General features: G+C 39.7%; 1 long non-coding RNA gene across 1 annotated transcript in view; it reads right to left on the reverse strand.

Moving 5' to 3' along the window:
- Positions 1–12,947, reverse strand: part of LOC132365511 (uncharacterized) — a 643,069-nt gene that overhangs the window by 534,587 nt on the left and 95,535 nt on the right. The gene's annotated exons all lie outside the window — the stretch shown is intronic.

A 12,947-nucleotide genomic window follows, 5' to 3' on the forward strand; every position in this document is an offset into this window, starting at 1 on the left:
TAGGGACACATACAGAATGAAATTGAGGGGATGGAAAAAGATATTCCATACAAATGGAAATCAAAAGAAAGCTGGAGTAGCAAGACTCATATCAGATAAAATAGACTTTAAAATAAACATTGTTACAAGAGACAAGGAAGGACACTACATAATGATCAAGGGATCAATCCAAGAAAAGATATAACAATTATATATATATATATGCACCCAACATAGGAGCACCTCAATACATAAGGCAACTGCTAACAGCTATAAAAGAGGAAATCGACAGTAACACAATAATAGTGGTGGACTTTAACACCTCACTTACACCAATGCACAGATCATCCAAAAAGAAAATTAATAAGGAAACACAAGCTTCAAATGACACAATAGACCAGATAGATTTAATTGATATTTATAGGAAATTCCATCCAAAAACAGCAGATTACATTTTCTTCTCAAGTGCACACGGAACATTCTCCAGGATTATTCACATCTGGGTTCAGAAAGCAAGCCTCAGTAAATTTAAGAAAATTGAAATCATATCAAGCATCTTTTCTGACCACAACGCTATGAGATTAGAAATCAATTTCAGGGAGAAAATGTAAAAACCACAAACACATGGAGGCTAAACAATACGTTACTAAATAACCAAGACATCACTGAAGAAATCAAAGAGGAAATCAAAAAATACCTAGAGACAAATGACAATGAAAACACAATGATCCAAAACATATGGGATGCAGCAAAGGCAGTTCTAAGAGGGAAGTTTATAGCAATACAATCCTACCTCAAGAAACAACAAACATCTCAAATAAACAATCTAACTTTAAAGCTAAAAGAACTAGAGAGAGAAGAACAAAGAAAAACCAAAGTTAGTAGAAGGAAAGAAATCATAAAGATCAGAGAAGAAATAAATGAAATAAAAACAAAGAAAACAATAGCAAAGATGAATAAAACTAAAAGCTGGTTTTTGAGATGATAAATAAAATTGATAAACCATTAGCCAGACTCATCAAGAAAAAGAGGGAGAGGACTCAAATCATTAGAATTAGAAAAGAAAAAGGAGAAATTACAACAGACACTGAAGAAATACAAAGCATCCTAAGAGACTACTACAAGCAACTCTACGCCAATAAAATAGACAACCTGGAAGAAATGGACAAATTCTTAGAAAGGTATAACCTTCCAAGACTGAACCAGGAAGAAATAGAAAATATGAACAGACCAATCACAAGTAATGAAATTGAAACTGTGATTAAAAATCTTCCAACAAACAAAAGTCCAGGACCAGATGGCTTCACAGGTGAATTCTATCAAACATTTAGAGAAGAGCTAACACCCATCTTTCTCAAACTCTTCCAAAATACTGCAGAGGAAGGAAAACTCTCAAACTCAGTCTATGAGGCCACGATCACCCTGATACCAAAACCAGACAAAGATACTACAAAAAAAGAAAATTACACACCAGTATCACTGACGAATATAGATGCAAAAATCCTCAACAAAATACTAGTAAACAGAATCCAACAGCACGTTAAAAGGATGATACACCATGATCAAGTGGGATTTATCCCAGAGATGCAAGGATTCTTCAATATACTCAAATCAATCAATGTGATACACCATATTAACAAACTGAAGAATAAAAAACATATGATTATCTCAATAGATGCAGAAAAAGCTTTTGACAAAATTCAACACCTATTTATGATAAAAACTCTCCAGAAACTGGGCATAGAGGGAACCTACCTCAACATAATAAAGGCCATATACGACAAACCCACAGTAAACATCATTCTCAATGGTGAAAAACTGAAAGCATTTCCTCGAAGATCAGGAACAAGACAAGGATGTCCACTCTCACCACTATTATTCAACATAGTTTTGGAAGTCCTAGCCATGGCAATCAGAGAAGAAAAAGAAATAAAAGGAACACAAATTGGAAAAGAAGAAGTAAAACTGTCACTGTTTGCAGATGACATGATACTATACATAGAGAATCCTAAAGATGCCACCAGAAAACTACCAGAGCTAATCAATGAATTTGGTAAAGTTGCAGGATACAAAATTAATGCACAGAAATCTTTTGCATTTTTATACACTGATGATGAAAAATCTGAAAGAGAAATTATGGAAACATTCCCATTTACCATTGCAACAAAAAGAATAAAATACCTAGGAATAAACCTACCTAGGGAGACAAAAGACCTGTATGCAGAAAACTATAGGACACTGATGAAAGAAATTAATGATACCAACAGATGGAGAGATATACCATGTTCTTGGATTGGAAGAATCAATAGTGTGAAAATGACTCTACTACCCAAAGCAATCTACAGATTCAATGCAATCTCTATCAAATTACCAATGGCATTTTTTACGAAACTAGAACAAAAAATCTTAAAATTTGTATGGCGACACAAAAGACCCTGAATAGCCAAAGCAGTCCTGAGGGGAAAAAAACAGAGCTGGAGGAATCAGAATCCCTGACTTCAGACTATACTACAAAGCTACAGTAATCAAGACAGTATGGTACTGGCACAAAAACAGAAATATAGATCAATGGAACAGGATAGAAAGCCCACAGATAAACCCACGCACCTATGGTCAACTAATCTATGACAAATGAGGCAAGGATATACAATGGAGAAAAGACAGTCTATTCAATAAGTGGTGCTGGGAAAACTGGACAGCTACATTTAAAAGAATGAAATTAGAACACTCCCTAACACCATACACAAAAATAAACTCAAAGTGGATTAGAGAACTAAATGTAAGACTGGACACTATAAAACTCTTAGAGGAAAACATAGGGAGAACACACTTTGACATAAATCACAGCAAGATCTTTTTTGATCCACCTCCTAGAGTAATGGAAATTAAAACAGAAATAAACAAATGGGACCTAATGAAACTTAAAAGTCTTTGCACAGCAAAGGAAACCATAAACAAGATGAAAAGACAACCCTCAGAATGGGAGAAAATATTTGCAAATGAATCAATGGACAAAGGATTAATCTCCAAAATATATAATGAGCTCATTCAGCTCAATATTAAAAAAACATACAACCCAATCCAAAAATGGGCAAAAGACCTAAATAGACACTCTCCAAAGAAGACAGATGAATAGATAAAGAAGATGTGACACCTGTATACAATGGAATATTACTCAGCCATAAAAAGAAATGAAATTGAGTTATTTGTAGTGAGGTGCATGGACCTAGAGTCTGTCATACAGAGTCTTCATACAGAGTGAAGTAAGTCAGAAAAAGAAAAACAAATACCATATGCTGACACATATATATGAAATCTAAAAAAAAATGTATGAAGAACTTAGGGGCAGAACAGAAATAAAGACGCAGACACAGAGAATAAAGACGCAGATGTTGAGAATGGACTTGAGGACACAGGGAGGAGGAAGGGTAAGCTGGGACGAAGTGAGAGAGTGTCATGGACATATATACACTACCAAATGTAAAATAGATAGCTAGTGGGAAGCAGCCGCAGAGCACAGGGAGATCAGCTTGGTGCTTTGTGACCACCTAGAGGGGTGGGATAGGGAGGGTGGGAGGGAGACGCAAGAGGGAGGGGATATGGAGATATATGTATGAATATAGCTGATTCACTTTGTTATAAAGCAGCAACTAACAGACCATTGTAAGGAAATTATACTCCAATAAAGATGTTAAAAAAAAAAAATTGTCTTCCTTAGTTAGCTGGTCATGGGAAAATTCCCATTCGATCATCAATTCAGATTGAGAGGAGATCATCATCAATTCAGGCAATGGAGGTGGAGTTTGAGGCATGGCCATCTGAGCCACTTGCATATGCAACTTACTTATGCCTTCAGTACCTGCTTAAACCCAGTCTCAGCATACACAAATTCTGTTTGATAATGGAGTGTTACTATGCTCACTAACTTGAATCTTTTCTCCTTTTGAGAAACAACTTGCTCATAGGCCATCAAGTTACCATGGAACCTGAGCTTCCCATCATAAATTTGGTCACACACCCATAAACACCCCAGTTTATGATGGGAAGACCAGGTTCCATGGTAACTTGGTGGCCATAATCAAAATGTTTCTCAAAATGAGAACAGCTATCTACAGAGGATAATATACCTTTGTTTCAAAATCCTAAAGGTCACTGTGCTATGATTTACCTATAGGATCCTGCCAAAGGCCCCATAGAGCAACCCTATCCACCACTCAAACTTCAAGCACCATCACATATCCTATATTTGCCCAAGTGGAAGAACAACTTGCAGAGAAGTCTGAATTTATTATAGGGCCTTCTCTAACTCTTTCAATACTGAAAGCTTTTCAAGTCACCTGGTAAGTGGGTCAGAACAGCACTGAATGAAGAGCATGTTACCTCTAAAGGCCAAAGAGGCTTACTAGGCATCATATCTCTTTCTTCACGGTAGAAGAGGCAAAATGCAGAACCTTATCCTTAAGCCTGGAAAAGATATCTGGAAGTATCCCAGACACTGGACCCCTAAGAAATTTCACAGTGCTGGCAGATCACTGAATTTTGTGGGATTTATCTCCCACCCTCAGGCATGTATGTGCCTTAACAAGGTGTCTAGATTCATTACTACTCCTTATCATCTAGTCCAATCAGCATGTTCTCATCAATGAAATGATTCAATGTGATGCCCTATGGAATGGAGAGGTGATCAAGGTCCCTGAAGACTAGAATACGATGTAAGCCAGGGGAGCTGAAATAGCCCTGAAAAAACAGTGAAGTTGTAGTGCTACCCTGTCAGCTGAAAGCACATTCTGTCTTATGGTCTTTAATAACATGTATAAAGAAATAATCATTTGCCATGTTTAATAGCTACATACCAGGTTCCGGGATATGGGATGATTTGTTTCAACAATAAAGCATATCTGGAACAGCAGCTGCAATTGAAATCACCACCAGATTACATTTGCAATAATCACTATCATTCTCCAAGATCCATCTGTCTACTGCACAGGCCAAACAGGTAAGTTGAATGAGGATACGGTAGGAACCACCACCCCTGCATCATTCAAGTCTTTGATGAGGGCATTAGTCTTTGCAGTTTCTTTAGGAATACGGTATTACTTTTTGGTTTACTATTTTGATAGGTGGAAACAACTTAAGTGACCTAAATTGGGCTTTCCTACCACAGATCAGGGAACCAATATGGGAATTCTGCCAGTTTCTGAGTATGTCCATGCCAGTCACACATTCTGGAACTGAGGAATAACCACAAGGTGGGTTTAGAGACCCACAAGGCCTAGTGTTCAGTTGACACAAGTCAAAACTCCATTGATCACCTGACCTTATTAAGCCCCAACTCTGATAGGTGAACTCTAACAAGCATTTAGGATCTCTATGAATTCATATCAGTTTAAAGTCAGTGTCCAGGGCTTCCCTGGTGGCGCAGAGGTTGAGAATCTGCCTGCCAATGCAGGGGACACAGGTTCGAGCCCTGGTCTGGGAAGATCCCACATGCCGCGGAGCAACTGGGCCCGTGAGCCACAGTTACTGAGCCTGCGCGTCTGGAGCCTGTGCTCCGCAACAAGAGAGGCCACGATAGTGAGAGGCCCGCGCACCGCGATGAAGAGTGGCCCCCGCTTGCCGCAACTAGAGAGAGCCCTCGCACAGAAACGAAGACCCAACACAGCCATAAATAAATAAATAAATAAATTTTTTTAAAAAGGTAAAAAAATTAAGTCAGTGTCCAGAAATCCCTAAAAATCTGATTATTTACTCTTCCCCAGTGCACAAGCATCCTGGGAAGAGGCCACGGGCCTCTCTCTTGACATTTAGGAGGAATATTTATATTATATATTTTTTGCTGTGTAGCAGGGTCCTTTCTCAATGAGGCCCAGCCTCCCCCCATTCATGCAAGGGACCCTGGGTCTATGAACCTGTGTAAGTCTGGCAATTGATTGCAGGATTATTCTTCTCTTCTCAATTACTAAGCTCTGTAGACTCCCCAATATTATCCCTAGGGTGCCTTGTCTGCTCACTCTGCCCTCTCACCATAATAAAATTCATCTACACTGTGGCTTCAATTACTGCTCATAATCAAATGCTCTACATTTCTATCTACAATTCAGACCACTCCTCTGAGCTGCAGCTGCCTATATAAGCACCTACCAAAAATATGCCTCAGATTCAATAAGTTTGACTCCAAATGTATCTCCATTCCAGTGCTCCACATTACAGCCAAAGACACCACCGTCTATCCATCTGAGAGAATCCCAGTCCTAAAAGCCATCTCCAACACCTACCCCCACCTCACTCAATCCATCACTGATTCTCATGGATTTTATCTCCCAAGTATTTCTCAAACCCACTAATTCTCTCCATTTCTACCACCACCAGTCTAGTCAAACTCTCTACTACTGCAATAAATTCCTATTTGTTCTCCTCCCATCCATTGTTGGTTTTCTCTCATTTTTCTCCACACTGCAGTCAGAGTTTATGAGATTACAAACTCCTCAAGGGCAATGTGTTTCCATATAATTCATGTACCTAGCACAGTATCTTACCCAATTATTAAGCAGGTATTTACTGCTTCTGCTGCTATGTCTACAGCTAATGATTTTTATGGTGAAGAAATTTTAAATGGACACAACAATACCTTATCCAAAGAATCTTGAAGAAATAAAAAACAATAGTTTGATTCTGAAAGATACAACAACATCCACTTTAAGCTTCTTCCTGCAAAAAGCCTTCATCTACACCCCTCATAATATCAGTGAGCTCCACAAACATGCCTTTGTCTGTGAGCCCTTATCTGATCCTAAAGTTTATAAAGGATGAGTTGGTTTAGATATCAAAAGAGAGTTAAATGCCTAAGGAGATCTGAGGTATTGTACTGATTAAGAAATCTCTATTATTAACTTACAGATATTTTATTGCTATTTTTATCATATTTCTTCTTAGCAATCAATATTGATCTATATTCCTGGCATCTGAAATATGCTTATCAACTTATTGAGTTAAATCAGTTTCTGGCCAAAATTTTGTCATATAACCTTGTCTAACCAGAGATGAGCCCAGGAAACATAGTCTAATTGTGTGTCCAGAGGAAAATAAAAGAAATGGGGAAAACATAGCATTCTCACTAGTACAGTCTTAACAGAGAATTTTGTTCTACTGTTTTTCTGATAGACTTTCAATCAATCCTCTATTTTATTTTTTCAGTTATCATCATTTTACCTTTTTACAAACATTTCCACTTATGTTGTAGATGCCCATGGTTTTCACTGCAGCCATATCCCCCTTTTAAGGAGCCTGACCAAAGCCACTTCATTACCAGTCTGGTCCCTGATAAGTGGTCAGTAGGCTACCTACATGTGCTCAGTATCTGGCAACAGAAGTTACAACAATGGGGTATCAGTTTCCTAGGATTCTATAACAAAGAACTACAAACCAGAAGGCTTAAAATGATAGAAATTTATTATCTCATAATTCTAGAGGCTTGAAGTCTGAAATCAAGGGAGAATTCTCCCTTGCCTATTCCTAGCTTCTGGTGGTTGCTGGCAATTCTTGATGTTCCTTGTCTTACAACTAAATCACTTCCATCTCTGCTCCGTCATCACATGGTGTTCTCCCCTTATGTATCAGTGTCTTTTGTCTTCTTGTAAGGACCAGAATCATACTGGATTAAGGACCCAACATACCACAGTGTGCCCTCATTTTAACTAATCACATCTGCAACAGCCCTATTTCCAAATAAGGTCACCTTCTGAGGTACTGGTAGTTAGGACTTCAACTTATCTTTTTGGAGGACATAATTCACCCCAGAACAAATGGGTAAACACCTGACAAACCAGACTGTCTCAGCACGGCTTTCCCAAAAAGCAGAGTCTGTGATAGGACTTGTGAGTAGGTTGACTTCGATATCAGAAGGGAGCTAGCATTGGGGAGAAGTGATTCCAGTGAGTAGGAGTGAGGGGGTGAGAAGAGTGAGATGAAAGGAGGAAGAGCCAATAGCAGGGCATGTTATTGAGACTGACGCTGAGGACACAAGGGGCTCAATTCTGCTTTCTCTTCCAGAAAAGTCTCAGAACACCTCGTAGAATTACATGCTAGAAGGAGAGAAAGCAGATGCACTTACGCAGCCACTCTCACTCCTCACTGTTTGAGGGAGTATGAATTCACAGGGATGTTGACTTCCTCGCCCTTACACGCCAACGTACATGGACAAAGTGAGCTCCCAGGGGCATAACTAGCATCCAAGGATCTTTACAGGGCAGAAAGCAAAGATGCATGACTGTCAACCTGAAGTCAGTGAAAACCTGCCCAGAATGTTCCAGTCCAGCCACAGCTAAATCAGAGTTGTGACTGAGTGGACATAAACCAAGCCACTAGATTCTCTCTCCTGGGGACATGGAATTGGGATTCAGAATCTATAATCAGTTGATTGGTGGCACTTGAACAAGCAGAAACTGTAAGCACCTACAAGAGCCATATTAGAAAAACAATTTTGCCCTTAAGAAGCAATGCAGACACACAGCAATATGAATATGAATAAAGCAGACATCTAGAAGACGCAAAGAACAGAGAGCATGCTTTCCCTGATGAATGAGAGCTGGGCAAGGGGTCTGCTTGGCTGCCTGACTGCTCTCCAGGGTTTCCACAAAACCCACTGATCCGCCTCCACTGGTGTCCGCAGGACAACTCTCTGTCCTCCCAATAAGTGCCTTTTTTTGGTTTGTAGCCCAGATGTCATATGAAGCCTCCCTGCCACTCAAGATCTGGATAAACTTGGATCCATCTCTATATATGTGGAGATCTAAACACCTATTCCAAAATTACTATGAATATTCAGATTACTATGAATATCATTCATCCTTTGAATAAATTACAAATGAATAAATAAAGCACTATGAATTATAAGGAAAGAGCTAGAGTGTGCATCTGCTGCCCATCTGATTGTAGCTGGGGAAACGCACGCCCATTACTGCCAGATTTTTACAAGATGGGCAAGATATCTGGATCTTTATTAAAATCTCCCCAATTTTGAATGATGTCATATAATTTAAATGTTTTAAGGCATTCTATAAACTAATCACGTTTGTGTACCAGAGCTGGCTTTGTGGGTCTAGTTTCAACCTCTGTCATATTCCTGGAGCCACCTCCTCTGCCTCCAGGCTCCTGCGATTTCTTCAGAATCCTCTGACCCAACCACGTTGTCCCTCATGTGAAATATGCCCCTTTCATTGATTTCCCCAACACAAAACGATCTCAATAAGAATTTCTCACTAAAGAATAAATATTGTATGACTCCGCTTAAATGAGGTACCTATGTAATCAAAATCATACAGACAGAAAGGAGAATGATGGTTGCCAGGAGCAGGGGGAGGGGGGAATAAGAATTTAGTGTTAAATGAGTACAGACTTTCACTTTGGGATGATGAAGAAATTCTGGAGATGAATCATGACGATGGTTGCACAACACTGTGAATGCACTTTATGTCATTGTACACTTTACAAGGGTTAAAATGATATATTTTGTGTTATGTAGATTTTACTATAATTTTTTTAACTAAATTTTTTTAATTTTGTGAGTTTAGGGGACTTTACTGAAGGTTCTGGGAGGTTTCGAGGAGGATTCACGTTATGCTAATGTAGTCTTCTACTTTCTTCTCTCTTCCTCTTCCTAGTTCTGTCCCTCTCACCTTCTCTTCCCATTGCCCTGAGCACACCAAGTTTCACCTCCTCTATTAGAAAGCTCATTGTTTTTCTAAATAAAGACACTTCTATGTAAAAACAATTCTGGTGATTGCTACTAGAAAAATAAAAGTCTCCTTCTTATTAAACATTAGGTCAGACTGACTGAATTTCTCATTTTTCAGGACAAAAATTATCTCTGACTAAAGCACTAGTACTTATTTATGTATTTTCTAGAAAGAGTGAGATATCTTTCTTAAGACAATCTTTAATCTATACCTGTGTGATATGATCCCAAGAAAGCTGTAGCATAGCGAATGGGTCATATTACACATTAATATTTCCATATTTCTGAAGTATGTAACAGCAGAAATAGAAAAGATGAGGCGTTGGAAGGTATTAAAACAGAATTTTCATCTTCTGGATTCTAAATTAGCAACGTATTAGAAATCCATGCCTGGATATCTGAAAACAGCAGAAAGGAGAGCTGCCGCCTCTCTAATTTAATACCAAACCCCCAGGAGTAGTTTACTGTCAGAGTTTTATCATGTATTATGGAGACAAGTATTGGCAGGCTTCCACAAGATCCATATAAGCTTTTATCTCTTCCCTAGATCAGGTCACGTGACAGACAGCTGGATCCTTACACAGGCTTTTACCATCCTTTTAGTAATACACTTGGTGATTTAGTTGAGTCCCATAAATCTAGTCCAGAGTTACAACCCCACCGGGGTTTATCCTGTTGGTCCTCAACCGTCCACCACACGTGTGCATTAACATTTCATGAAAACGCCACTTACAGGTCTCTTAAAAGCTTTCTCATTTATAGACTAGAGTCTTCAAAGACCTTTTCTTTCTCGATAACTGAAAATAGTTGTTAGACCTTAATAATAATTCAAAAACAGAAGATGACCAACTTCTATTCTGCACTAAAATTCCACAGTGTTACTCAGGCAGAAACAATGTATTGATATCAAAGTTATTAATAGGTGGCCCTGACTTATTCTTAGTTCTTATCTAGTCCTATAGAATCACAAAACATCAGTAATAATGGTATTTGAAGATTAGTTAAAAATTAGTCAATCCAGTGGTTACAAATTGCTCAGCCATAGAAGAAATCTGGTTTGCAGAGATGTGCAGTTTAGCACACACCATCTTTTTAAACCTTTAGAATTATTTACCGCATTTTAAAATGTGGAGATTGCCCATCAGTATTTGAAGACCTGGCTACACTAGGCTGGTGTCCCCATGTGGTAATGATGGCCTGGAGCCTGGAAGCCCCCGAGGTCTGTGGACAGGACATGTGTTCGCCACTTCACCACAGTCCTTAACAAACCAGGCTGCCTCTCACCACATGCTTTATTCATCTAAGTATCCTGCCTGGACTTTGTAAACATTTGAAATGTTGACCTGTGCCATTTTAGAAATTAGAAAATATGAGATTAAGAGTGCTGAAATGACTCCTTTAAGAGTGGATAGACAGAAAGTGACAAAGGTACCTGCTGTCAAATCTTGTGTCTACACAAGTTTCTTGTGGTTCCTAGAACTTACTCTTCATGAAATGCTACAGTGTTCTAGGGGATACAGTTTGAGGAACTTTGTGCATTCACTCCAGTATTAATTCTTTTAAATTTTTTAAGTTTTTTAATATGTTGTTATCTCTATTGCTAACACAGCTTCAGTTTAAACAACAGAGGGGACTTCCCTGGTGGCGCAGTGGTTAAGAATCCGCCTGCTAATGCAGGGGGCATGGGTTCGAGCCCTGGTCCTGGAAGATCCCACATGCCTCAGAGCAACTAAGCGTGTGTGCCACAACTACTGAGCCTGTGCTCTAGAGCCCGTGAGCCACAACTAATGAAGCCCGCATGCCTAGAGCCCACTCACTGCAACTACTGAGCCTGCGTGCTGCAACTACTGAAGCCCGCGCACCTAGAACCCATGCTCCATAACAAGAGGAGCCACCACGATGAAAAGCCCACACACTAAAATGAAGAGTAGTCCCCACTCGCCGCAACTAGAGAAAGCCCGCGCGCCGTGACAAAGACCCAACACAGCCAAAAATAAATAAATAAACAACAAATGATCAAAAAATTAGTTCTGAATATCTAAATATAGTCCAACAGTTTCTTACAGGCTTTAGTTATGGTTTTTGTTCTGTAAGTGACAACTTTTATTTAGAATTTTTTTTAATCTAACAAAGTTAACATCAAAAAAGAAAACATTAATGGTCAGATGGACGCACTTTTTCTTCTGTATCTTGAACCATTTCAAATAATGGCTATGTTTTTATAATGTGAAATGTGTATCTATTTGTCCCCTTCTGTTGAAAACACAAGTTTACCCCAAGACCAGAAAGAAAGAAAAAGAAAAAGTGAATGCTGAGGGTCCTTGGGTTGAGCTACATCAAAAATCCTCGACTTTCACCTGTAGATCTTATCTCCGCTCTCTCTCTCTGCCCCAGGAAGCTGACCTATATCAAGATTCCATGACTTCTGTCTGCTAGTTGGCTCCTACCAATAGAAAGCTGTGCAGCAGAGGTAAAGAGGCAGAAGAATGAAACTAGCGTATTTATTCCTCTAAATCTCTCCTTACAAGGTCACCTTAAGCTGGCTGTATCCTCAGTCCAGAGGTCAATACCCCATTCACGGTGACACCCTGCACAACTTTTTCCTTCCAAACTACAGAAACCATTCCTTCTCCTTGTTTCTTTAGATCTAGGGGCTGGTGACATCTTGGTTGCTACTGAGGTCCACGTCAATGCACCATTCCTCTGGTTCCCCCTTCCTGCAGCTTTGTAAATAGTCACTTTGTAAACAAACTTCCCTTGAATTTCCTATTTTAAATGTGCTATTCGGGCTTCCCTGGTGGCGCAGTGGTTAGGAATCCGCCTGCCAACACAGGGGACACGGGTTCGAGCCCTGGTCTGGGAAGATCCCATATGCCACAGAGCAACTAAGCCCGTGAGCCACAACTACTGAGCCCCCGTGCCACAACTACTGAAGCCCGCATGCCTAGAGCCCGTGCTTGGCAACGAGAAGCCACCATAATGAGAAGCCCACGCACCGTGACAAAAAGTAGCCCCCGTTTGTCGCAACTAGAGAAAGCCTGCGTGCAGCAATGAAGACCCAACGCAGCCAAAAATAATAAAATAAAATAAAAATTTTTTAAATGTGCTGTTCATATTAAGATCCAGACTGGGCTTCCCTGGTGGCGCAGTGGTTGAGAATCTGCCTGCCGATGCAGGGGACACGGGTTCGAGCCCTGGTCTGGGAAGATCCCACATGCCTCGGAGCGACTGGGCC

Source organism: Balaenoptera ricei, chromosome 4, assembly GCF_028023285.1.
Source record: "Balaenoptera ricei isolate mBalRic1 chromosome 4, mBalRic1.hap2, whole genome shotgun sequence".
Classification (NCBI taxonomy): Eukaryota; Metazoa; Chordata; class Mammalia; order Artiodactyla; family Balaenopteridae; genus Balaenoptera; species Balaenoptera ricei.